The 11,431-nt window shown below is 38.5% G+C and overlaps 1 non-coding gene across 1 annotated transcript; it reads right to left on the bottom strand.

Moving 5' to 3' along the window:
- Positions 1–583: 583 nt before the first annotated feature.
- trnal-uaa (transfer RNA leucine (anticodon UAA)) lies at positions 584–665 on the bottom strand. Its single transcript has one exon. It is a non-coding gene; the product is annotated as a tRNA-Leu (tRNA).
- Between the last annotated feature and the right edge of the window lie 10,766 nt (positions 666–11,431).

Raw genomic sequence — 11,431 nt, 5'->3', positions numbered from 1 at the left:
TGTGATTTCTTCTTTGTCTGTATGTCTACATGTAGTTTATTTAGTGTATGTGGAACTATGCAGCTGAGGTTGTAAGTTTATATATGCACTAAGAACTTTTTCATTTAAATACATAATGTTACTTCAGTTTGTACCTCAGTTTTATTTTTAATAGGGTTGGGTAAAAAAACATCTATTTGATCAATTTTGGATTGATTTTATTAAAATGTTGCGTTATCATGTAATACTGGATAATATTGATTTTTTCAGAGTGGGACTGCGAGTACCTGACCCGACTTGAATAGAATAGAATAGAATAGAATAGAATAGAATAGAATAGAATCTTCATTTTGTCACATGCGTAAACATGCACCACACACCGAAATTTGTCTTCTGCCTTTAACCCATCACTAGATACTGCATCACACACACACTGTATGCTAGGAGCAGTGGGCTCACCATGTCAGGTGTCCGGGGAGCAAATGGGGGAGTTAGGTGCCTTACTCAAGGGTACACCAGCCAACAACTCTCTGCCAGTCCAGGGAATCGAACTGGCAATCCTTCGGTCACAAGCCGACTCTCCAGCCCTCCAAACTTATAATGCTGGCAGTGGTGGGATTTGAACCCACACCACTGATATGACTGGAGCTTAAATCCAGCGCCTTAGACCACTCAGCCACACCACCGACGACACAAAGGTGCAGCTCCATCTTCCAGGCTCCTGGGGGAGACGGGGCATCTCTGTCTTCCTCAAGATGGTTCTGGTGTGGGAGGGGTGTGGAGGAAGGGTGGGGAAAACACCTCCACGGGAGGTGATTCCGGCCTCAAACTCAAACCCACAGTGCAGAGGAAGTGGCCGCCCAGACCATCTGGTCGGTGGAGTCTCTCCGATGGGTCAGGGAAGCCGCTTATTCTAGGAATATTAACTTGGATCCACACTCAGCCATAGGTGATAGCTAGGGCGCCATTAAGGGGGGTAAACATGACAGATTCATGGGGCCCATACAGCAGTGGAGTGGGCTCGGAGAGTTAGCAGCCGAAATGAGTTTCCTTCGCAGGGTGACAGCGCTCAGCCTTAGAGATAGGGTGAAGACCTTGGACATCCAGGAGGGACTCAGAGTAGAGCCGCTGCTCCTCCACGTCGAGAGGAGCCAGTTGAGGTGGTTCAGGGATCTATTGAGGATGCCTCCCAGACGCCTCCCTGGGGAGGCCTTTCCGGCATGTCCCTCTGGGAGGAGACCTCGGGGCTGACCCAGGACACACTGGAGAGATTACATCTCTCGGCTGGCCTGGGAAGGCCTCAGGATTCCCCCGGAAGAGCTGGTGGACATGGCTGGGGAGAGGGTTGTCTGGGCTTCTTTGCTGAGGCTGCTGCCCCCGCAACCCGGACCAGGATAGGTGGATGAAGATGGTACGGTACAATGAGTCTGAAGAGGGTCCCTAAAATACAGCTACAGGTCCATTTGAAAACAATAATGACATTTATCTGATCTGATGTTTGTGAAGTCATGACATCAATTTGCAGAAAACTCCAGGCCTTTGAAGACACAGTGAATTTTTCCATGTCAACTATTGGGCATCTGAGAACATAAAAAAAAAGACATAAAATTTAAATTTCCCTCTACTATTTTCAAATTTCCTAATAAAATAAATTAGTAGTAGTAGGAGTAGTAGTAGTCGTAGTATTAATAGTATAACTCCTACTGCTGCTACTACTATTACTACTACTAATAATAGAAATAAGTTTGAATGCATTGTGCCATGGTGTTTTTGGCATCAACTGCATGAGCTTCTATTCTTCTCTCTGAACCATAATCTGAACTGGGACTTGAACTGCCTAGAGAGATGAGATAAAATAATAACATAATGAGCAGGGTGACAGCAATGACAAACTAACTCGTGCCTGAGTTCAACTGTTGGGAGAAAGAAAAAAAAAGTCAGATGATGTTCCCCAGAGCCATTGAGTGAAATCATTGAGTGAATTTATTCCCCCATGAGGGAAAACAGCTTCAAGCTGCGAATAACATGGCAACAGTCTCACAGAATCCCAGCGTTAATCCACTAACACATTTGACATACTGTTTGTCTCAGTGCCTCTTTGATCCAGCATCACAGAGTGGAAGGTGATAGATATCCCATGCATGAGTAAACACTGCACCATCAGTCTATTGGGCATTCAGCTCAGCGCCACAAAGGGGTTCCAGTCACGCGTGGAGCTGAAGACAAACGACATCACAGAGACGTGTTTGTGATTGTTGGTTAGCGTAGGAAAAAAAAACGATGGAATCCCCTGCACAGAGACACAGACACTGGCGTTTCACATACTCTTATTTGTGTCACAACGCTGCGACATATTTTCAATAACACCTGTGGTTACCTGCACACGTAGTCCTCATTAGTCTATCTACAGCTGTGGCTTTGTCTTAAACTTCCTGATTTGTGACTTGATGGACAGCATGAGTGTAATGAAAACCAAACATGCATACACACATACATGCCTTTCATAGACTTACATCCACATCCACAGTGGGGCTTCAATACTAAAATTGATTTGACAAGGTGCAGGTTTGGACCAGATGAAGATGACGGTGTTGGAGCACAGCAGGCGTACAGCACTGAGCAAGGACAGGCGTAAATCAATGGTAGTGAGCTGCATGGCATTATCAAATCCTACTCTATAAGAAACCTTCGTAGCACAGCGGGCCAGTAGTGGACACACACACACTCGTACACACACACACACACACACACACACACACACACACACACACACATAAGCACACAAACACGTTGAGTTTCCATATGTTTAGGGGGCACTTATATCGACTTGCTTTTATTTCTGGAAGACTTATGGGGTGTCAGAGTAATAGCAAAGTAAATAAAAACAAAGTCATTGCAAAGATGTTGTAAATTTACATTGAATTGAAAATATACAATAGATGCATAAGTATGCAAAAAAAACCAAAAAAAACATTTGCATGGTGCTGTGATGGAAAACCCTGTTAGCACTGAGATACTCAGATGTTGCATAGAATGGGAAATGGACAGAAAGTAGTGGCAATGAGTGGTGTTTGACTCATGATAGAGATAATAGAGGTGAAACAAGTGTTCAGAGAACGCAAACCTCCACCAAGCACCCCGAATGGTGTGCATGTGTGGATTGACTATTTCTTTTTAAATTAAACAATTTCAAGGTTGTTCCATACAGCAGACAAAGTCGAAGCTTGGTACCAGTCATGTGTATGTCAAATTCTATTAAATTCCAATCAATATTTGTTGAGTTATAATTAAAAATGTGTCGTAAAATTGGATTTTCAATGTTGAATTGAAATGTCCACAGAGTCCACATTCCACAGTGGATGTGGAAAAATTTTGGGCCAGATACAAGATATTGTTATAAGCTACGGGTGTATGAAATTGGAGGCTAATCGGAGTCGTTTTGAATTTTTTTTATAAATTTTCAAAAATTGCTCAATGATGAGAGATGGGAAAATTTGAGATTTTGTGACCTTGCTGTGACCTTGAACTTTGGCCTACTTGGCCCAAAATTGAATGGGTTCATCCCAGGGCCTAGGCCTATCTGTGGGTGAAATTTGGTAAAGATGGTTGTAATAGTTTTCTTGTAAAGTTGCTAACAAACAAACATGCAAACAAACACACAAAGCAAAGTGATCACAATACCTCCTGGGGGAGGTAAAAAGGTTAAACTGCTTTATTATCCTTGTAGTGAAAACCAGTTTCTGCATTGTATGCATCCTAATACACACACACAATACCTAGCATTAGCATTAGCATACATTAGGAGCAGTGAGTTACCATTGAAGGTGCTCAGGAACCAACTCCAGATCTACATCAGCACCATGGTCAAGGGTATGAGGGCAAACCAGAGAAGTCAGATGAAACCTGGGTGGGTAAATGATAATAAGGATATTGTGGAAATTCAGATGACTTCTCTCTCACAAACACCAAAATAATACTTATGTGAAACTAAGCCGTAAACATGAGCAGCATAATGCACGTCATTTAAGCTAATGTCCATAAAGTTTGCTGCTTCTACCTGACAGTTTCCCTCACATGCCCACTCTGGAGGCTACGCTACAGGTACATCTCAAAAAATTAGAATATCATGAAAAAGTTGAATATTTTTTGTCACTTTGTCATATATCACTTTGTAATATTTTTTGTGCAAACTCACCTGACCTGAACCCCATAGAGAATCTATGGCGTATTGTCAAGAGGAAGATGAGAGACACCAGATCCAACAATGCAGATGAGCTGAAGGACACTATTAAACCAACCTGGGCTTCCATCCCATCTGAGCAGTGCCACAGGCTGATGGCCTCTAACCCACGCCACACTGATGCAGTAATTTATGCAAAAGGAGGCCCAACAAAGTATTGTGTACATAGAAATGAACGTGTTTTTCAGAACCCTGACATTTCTGTTTAAAATATCCTCTTTTTTTATTGAGCTGATGCAATATTATAATTTTCTGTGACACTGAATTTTGGGTTTTCATTATCTGCAAGCCATAATCAGCAAAATTTGAAGAAATAAGGCTTGAAATATTTCACTCTATGTCTAATGAGTCTATATCAGGGGTGTCAAACTCATTTTAGTTCAGGGGCCACATACAGCCTAATATGATATAAAGTGGGCCAGACCAGTAAAATAATATAAATGATAGGATAATAACTTTTGAGTGAAAAAGTACAATTCCATAATGAAAATGTTTATATCCACGAATTGTACTCAAGCATAACATGAACAAATATGAACAACCTGAACAGTCTTTAAGTAAAATAAATGCAATGTTAACAATATTTCGCCTTAGTTTATCATTTATGCGTATGCATCACAACTTAGAGATCACAGTGGACCTAACAATACACAAAACATAAAATAACAGGCAGAATATTATATTAAAATTCCATATACTTCTCTTAAGAGATTTCAGGTTATTCACATTTTTTTTTTTTTAAATAAAAGGCTAGTCTGTAAATGTAAACATTTGTGTAATTTTACTTTTGTTACACTAAAACAAAGAAAACATTTACAGTTTTCATTATGTTATTATGATAGAATTTTACTGCTCTGATCATTTTTAGATTGAACTGACCTTAAATGATTTTAACAGCCTTGATTGTTAATATCTTCATCCCAGGGGCCGGATTGAACCCTTTGATTGAACACCGGATTTGGCCCCGGGCCGCATGTTTGACACCTGTGGTCTATATAATATATGGGTTTCACTTTCTGAAATGAGTGACAAAAATATTGAACTTTTTCATGATATTCTAATTTTTTGAGGTGTACCTGTACTGCATCTATGTGGGCACCTGGAGTGCTGTGATTCAACCTCTGTGGCGTAGAGCAAAAAAAGACGGTTTCAAGAACCCTACATGGTTGTTCAAAAAATATGTATCTTTTCCTGTAGGTCAGTGGTTCTCAACGGGGGGGTGCAAGCACATGGTGGGGGGGTCACGAGTGACATTGTTGTGTGTGCGAGTGCATTAGTGACTACTGTTGTACATCACAACATTATAAATCACTGGGCACATACTCTTCCCCCGCTCACGGATTGAGGTCTTTGATATTTTTTTGGGGGGCCATATCATCCAACACATCGCACCCCCCCGTAGGCTGCAGGTAGTCAGTGATAAGGTGAGTGGAACTCACTTTGACCTTCTCTTTCCCACTGCTTTATCTACAGAGCTATATAACCCACCACATCCTCCTCATATAGGTCTGTCACCTTACTTTTAGAATTATTATGCCCCCCCCCGTCTCAAAAAAGGTTGAGAAACCCTGCTGTAGGTCAAACCAAATCCAACTACAAATTTCCCAGTGGCTGTTCAAGGCCCAGTGTGTAAGATTTAGGAAGATTTTCTCATTTGTAATTTTGTTTTCATTTGTGTATTATTGGGATTATTGTGTTGTTGATAACTAACAATGTAATATTTGTATATATAGAGGCCCGCCATCATCCATGAAGTTTGCCATTTTTTACGTTTCTTCGCTAGAACCTTTTTCCTTTTTTTAGTTGGTTGTATTCAGTTTTAGAACAAACATTGAGTCTTAACTAGATACTACGGTGTTTTTCTGTAGTGACAGAGGGTACTGGGTTGGTTGCAATCTGTAATCAGTAACTATCACACACAGATGCCTTATCATAAACATTATCTGGTTTAGGAAATTCTCCAAAAACATTTCAGTGCATGTGAGCAACAAAAGGCAAAAAATTGCATTCACCGAAGGATTGTGGGACAAAACGATTCAAAAATATTATGTCTGTAATTCACAAAGCACCTGCAAAAGCTGGAATTCACCTCAAACTACTGAGCAGATGACGCCAATGCTGCGTCTGTGACATTGGCATGGATTTGAATCCGGGAATGTGTCATTTGTTTTCACACATTTAGAAAAGACCAACACAAATTGCTGTACAGATTTCGGCTGGTGCAATTACCGTCTGCTGAAAGCTGGTGTTAACTCTGTGCAAACTCACCTCTGACTCACTGTCTCGCTTTGTATATCTCTGTATCTCCAGATCCGTCAGTGTGTGTGAGGCTATTGTGATGGTTTTAGGATGGATCAGGTTGGTTTGTTATGGCCAAACTTCAGAATGAGCCCTTAGAAGTTGGCGCACATACATTTCTATTATTATCTCACCAATAAAACACATATAGAGATCATTTATATATCAGTTCACATTATTGTTTTCTATAAAAGACGTCTGTTTCATCTATAGTGAGTTTTGAGATTTACAGAGCCTTTGGTCAGTCCCTTAAGGCACCATGCCTCCCCTTTTCTGAGTCTCCATTGGTTAGAGTTTTCTATGTGACTTCCCCTCTGGTGGATTCATCAGATAGTTAATGTATTTGATCATACCAGTTCAGAATGTTCAGTCAATGAATGCTAAGTTTAGAGAATAAGGCTACATTTAGACTTCAGGCAAATGTGGTCCATATGTGACCTGTATCCAATCTGTTAAGGACAGTTTGAACAGCATAAATCTGATTTTTGGAAATCCAACCCAGACCACTTTCATATGTGGTCTTAAATCCGATATATTTTCAAATGCGACTTCAGTCTGAACGCCTAGGTCGCATTTATCTGACCTTTACGTCATTGAAATGCAATGAACGTCACAATTCTGCATCTCAGGAGTGTCATTTCAGTAAACACAGTGCGTGACTGCGTGGTCACTTATTACATCAGGACCTCTTTTGCACATGTGGGTCACTTCAGGGTCACATTCAGTTCATACTCAAAACTCATAGAAGTTGCATGTAACCCTGTAATATCTGAACCATTAAATTTTTTTTTTTCAAATATCAATTTCCATGTATGAGTTTCAAAATTGTATCATATTTGATGCATTGGGTCTCAGTGCTCAAATATTATTATTTTTGAACAAACAAAAACATACTTTAACACAAACATGTTTTGGATTTTTTGTAAAATTGATTTCTGATTGTGTGTTAGTTCATTCATTGTCTTTTCAGTCTTACATTTCTTGAAAGTGAAGTAAAAACAACAATTTTACACAAAACTTTTTTTTTTTTTTGCATTGTTTATCTATTTTATTTGGCTATTTTTCATATGTTACACTACTTTTGTGAACCAAACACATTGGTAAATCAATCTGTAATTTCCAAATATCCATTTACACATAGTACAAGTGTGTTTTCACAAATTATTTCGTTTTTTGTTTTTTTTGTTTTTTTTCAAAATCAGAATTCAAATTTTTCATCTTCAGGGCTCAACATTTTCATCACAGTGTTCTAGTACGGATGACTCTTTATTTTACTGATAGCTGAGCATGTTCTGCATATTTTGATATGGAACACATTGGGTATCAGATTATATGAAGTGCATAAAAAGGTGATTATAAGCAGGTATGGCAAAAACAGACCTTTATATTATGGACTCCTAAGGGTTAAATATAAAAAGCACAGCTTATAAGACCACTTTAGTGCGTATCCATTTGTCCTCATTATCGAACAGTCGTGGAGTGTGACAGCTGCAGAACACACAACATTAATGACCGTCAGAACCTCAGTGATCTGCTGTTAATCAAGTTACAGCTACTGAACTGTGAACAAATGCACTTAAACTCTTCTTTGTGTAATGTGTCTGAATCACATTAACATCTGGAGCCTCTGCTGATGGACATTTCAGTAGATGGTCTTATACATGTGAAATACTATAGAAGCATTAACACTGGTTTGATTATGGAGAGCTTTGTGTGTGCATCTGCTCTGGAAAGACTCATTTAAAGGTAGGGTAGGAGATGTTTTCCTGGAGCATTTTTTACTATATTGCTTAACCCTTTCATGCATAGTGGTCACTACAGTGGACACTTATTCTGCAGCTGTTCTTTTGTATATTCATGGATTTTATTGTTTTAGTTTCATATCAGCCAACACAGTGGATCATCCCATACACTGACATCCATGCCATCACTGTAACTTTACTGTTCTTGATAAACCTCATCTTCACTAACATGTTTTAGTGTAAATTAATTGCTTGTTATTATTATTAGACTGTATTTAACAGGGGTTTTTTTTTAACTAAAAGTTGGGTTTTTTTGCGAATTATCTCCAAAAAGTGATTAATAACTAGTATTAGTGTATGTTAAAATGTGACATCCAAAAACATCAGATTAGCACCATTTTTAAAAAAAAAATTGTTCATAGTTTTCACACAGTATGACAGTAAATACATGTTTATTTGCTTCAAAAATTAAACATGTGGTGTCCAGCTGAGTGGACATTTTTGCAACTCCATAAAAAATAGGTTCATAACAAAATGTTCAATTGCATTGTTTTTTTCATTCCTAAAGAGGAATAAAAACACTTAGGAAAAAAAACCATCTTGATCAGGTTCTCATAATTCATGCATGAAAGGGTTAAAATCCCCTTCACACTCCAATTGCAAGCAATTAATTAAATGCTCTAACACAAAAATTAAAAAAAAAAAAAAAAAATTTGTCACCTGTGGATCAAACAGGAATGAAAAAAACACCATCCAATCATTTTAACCGGCCCATCGAAATGATTGAATGGTGATGTCTATCAAACTCAACTGCCATTTGTCCCTCCCCCCTCTGGTACAATACAGTGCTCTGGAGGCGTGGCTTTGTGGGGAAGTCTGAAGAAAGGGGTTTGGACTTTTGAATTTTTTATTTTCAAAATGTAGCTTGCTCGAACTGCTTTTCCAGGCTCTCCTACCCTACCTTTAAGGGTTTTTGCCATTTGCATTATTTATAGATCAATCTGTGGCTAAAATGCAGAGAAACACCTGAAATACTGTGTTACTAAATCGGATGCAGAAAAACTCAGGTTGCACTAGCATTTCATTCATTCATTAGCGGAAAAATCTTTGTAAATCGGTGCAAAAAAGAGCAGATTGCACTCATAAACACTGCACAATTCCCTATGCAATTAGCAGTCACAGTCCGTTATCAATCCAGTCCTTGGTGTTAACACTTCGCAAGACACCTACAACCACTCATAAAACATCTCTAACCCTACATTTAATGACTAAAAGTTACAGAGACCTGTCCCCACCGATGACTTTGAAAACAGATTCATGTCCTCGTAATGCACAACACAGTCACACATAAAAACAAGCATGCGTCTTCTTTTTCTGTGCACATAAACAAGCGTTTACTCATCTATTTGTTTCTATAAAGGTTTTACATGAGAGTTTTTACAACCCGAGGGCAAGAACAAAAGATCAGAAACACTAAAATTGTTGATATGACATGATCTTTTCTTTTGGTGTTTTGTGACAGCAGTATGACATGTGCTTTCTGGAGTGGGGGGGGGTATGTGTTCAGCTGACATGACTGGATTGGACCCGTGGTGATACATGAACCCAAGCAGCACATACATCCAAGGAGTTTGTTTTTAATCATTAGTACTGTACAGTGTTGGGAGTAACGCGATACAGAAGCAATGCATGATAGCACAGGTGTTAAACATGCAGCCCGGGGGCCAAAACCAGCCCGCCAAAGGTTCCATTCCGGCCCTGCAGGATGAAAGTGCAAAAATGAACCTGAACAGTCAAGGTTGTCAAAATCATTTTGGTTCAGGTTCCACATACAGACCAATGTGATCTACAGTAAAAATAACAAAACAATAACCCATAAATAATGACAACTACAAATTTTCTTTGTAAAAAATTGTGTGGAAAAAATTTAAGTGAAAAAAAAACAAAACATTACACTGAGAAAAATATTTACATTTACAAAACTATTCTTTCACAATAAAATGCAAATAAATACATAAATAAAAACAAAGAAGAACAACCCGAAATGTACAATTTGAACAATATTCTGCCTGTTACTAAATGTTTTGTGCATTTATGGATCCACTGTGATCTGGAGTTATGTTAATAATAAGATATGGAATATTGTAGAAATTGTTCAAATTTTAGTTCCAAACTCCAAAATTTTAACAACATTCTGACTGTTACCAAATGTTTATGAAACACTGTGCGTAAATGTACATGTATAAATAATAAGTTGAGGCATAATATTGTTAAAATTTCACTAATTTTCCAAATGAAATTTCAGTTTTTTTTCAGGTTATTCCCATCTTTTTTGTAAAATGTAAATATTTTCATAATTTAATTGGGGGTTTTCTGTACTAAAACAAAAAGAAAAACTTGGATTTGTCATTATTTATAGGTTATTAAGTCATTATTTTACTAGTCTGGCCCGCTTGACATCAAATTGGGCTAAATATGGCCCCTGAACCAAAATGAGTTTGCCACCCCTGCATTACAGTAACAGATTACTTTTTGTTGTAATGCAGTAGTGTAAGCCATTACTAATCAATTTTCACTAATATTTTACTCGGTACATGTTCAATAGTGCTTACGTTACAAAACACTTTTTCCCCATAATTTAATTGCTCAAATGAAAAAAAACCTAAACAAAATAGCAAGACCGTGAGACCTTAAGGAATCAAAAATGCGTCTGTAAAGTTCTATTTCCTGTTGGTGTTCAGCCAATGGGTGAAGACGGCAGAAGACAGTCCATTGTCCACATGGACATATGTTCATTACTAACCCTAACATTGCTTTAAGAAGCTAGTTAGCATGATCCCTGTGCTCAGCAATACCAGAGTAGGCTAACATTTCTATGACTAGTTAGAATTCTTTACCAAATGCGGATTTATCTACCGGCATCCTCGGTGCCACGCCCCCTGTTTGAACATGTAAAATGTTGAAAAAAAATGCAAATGTTCCTGCTGGGATTCAAACATCATAGACTGTAGCGTTACTTACTGAGCTATCAGTCCACATGTACTATGGACACAAATTTATGCTTCTCAAGGCTCTTCAATCTCTTGCATCTGGTTGTGGGGCATACACCATTAATGACGAGAGTCTGTATGTAACTCAAAAGTAACCAGTAATTGCTCCTGGAGGATTCTGT

Source organism: Sphaeramia orbicularis, chromosome 11, assembly GCF_902148855.1.
Source record: "Sphaeramia orbicularis chromosome 11, fSphaOr1.1, whole genome shotgun sequence".
NCBI lineage: Eukaryota > Metazoa > Chordata > Actinopteri > Kurtiformes > Apogonidae > Sphaeramia > Sphaeramia orbicularis.
The sequence above is the reverse complement of the archived record's forward strand: the minus strand, read 5'-3'. Positions and strand labels throughout refer to the sequence as shown.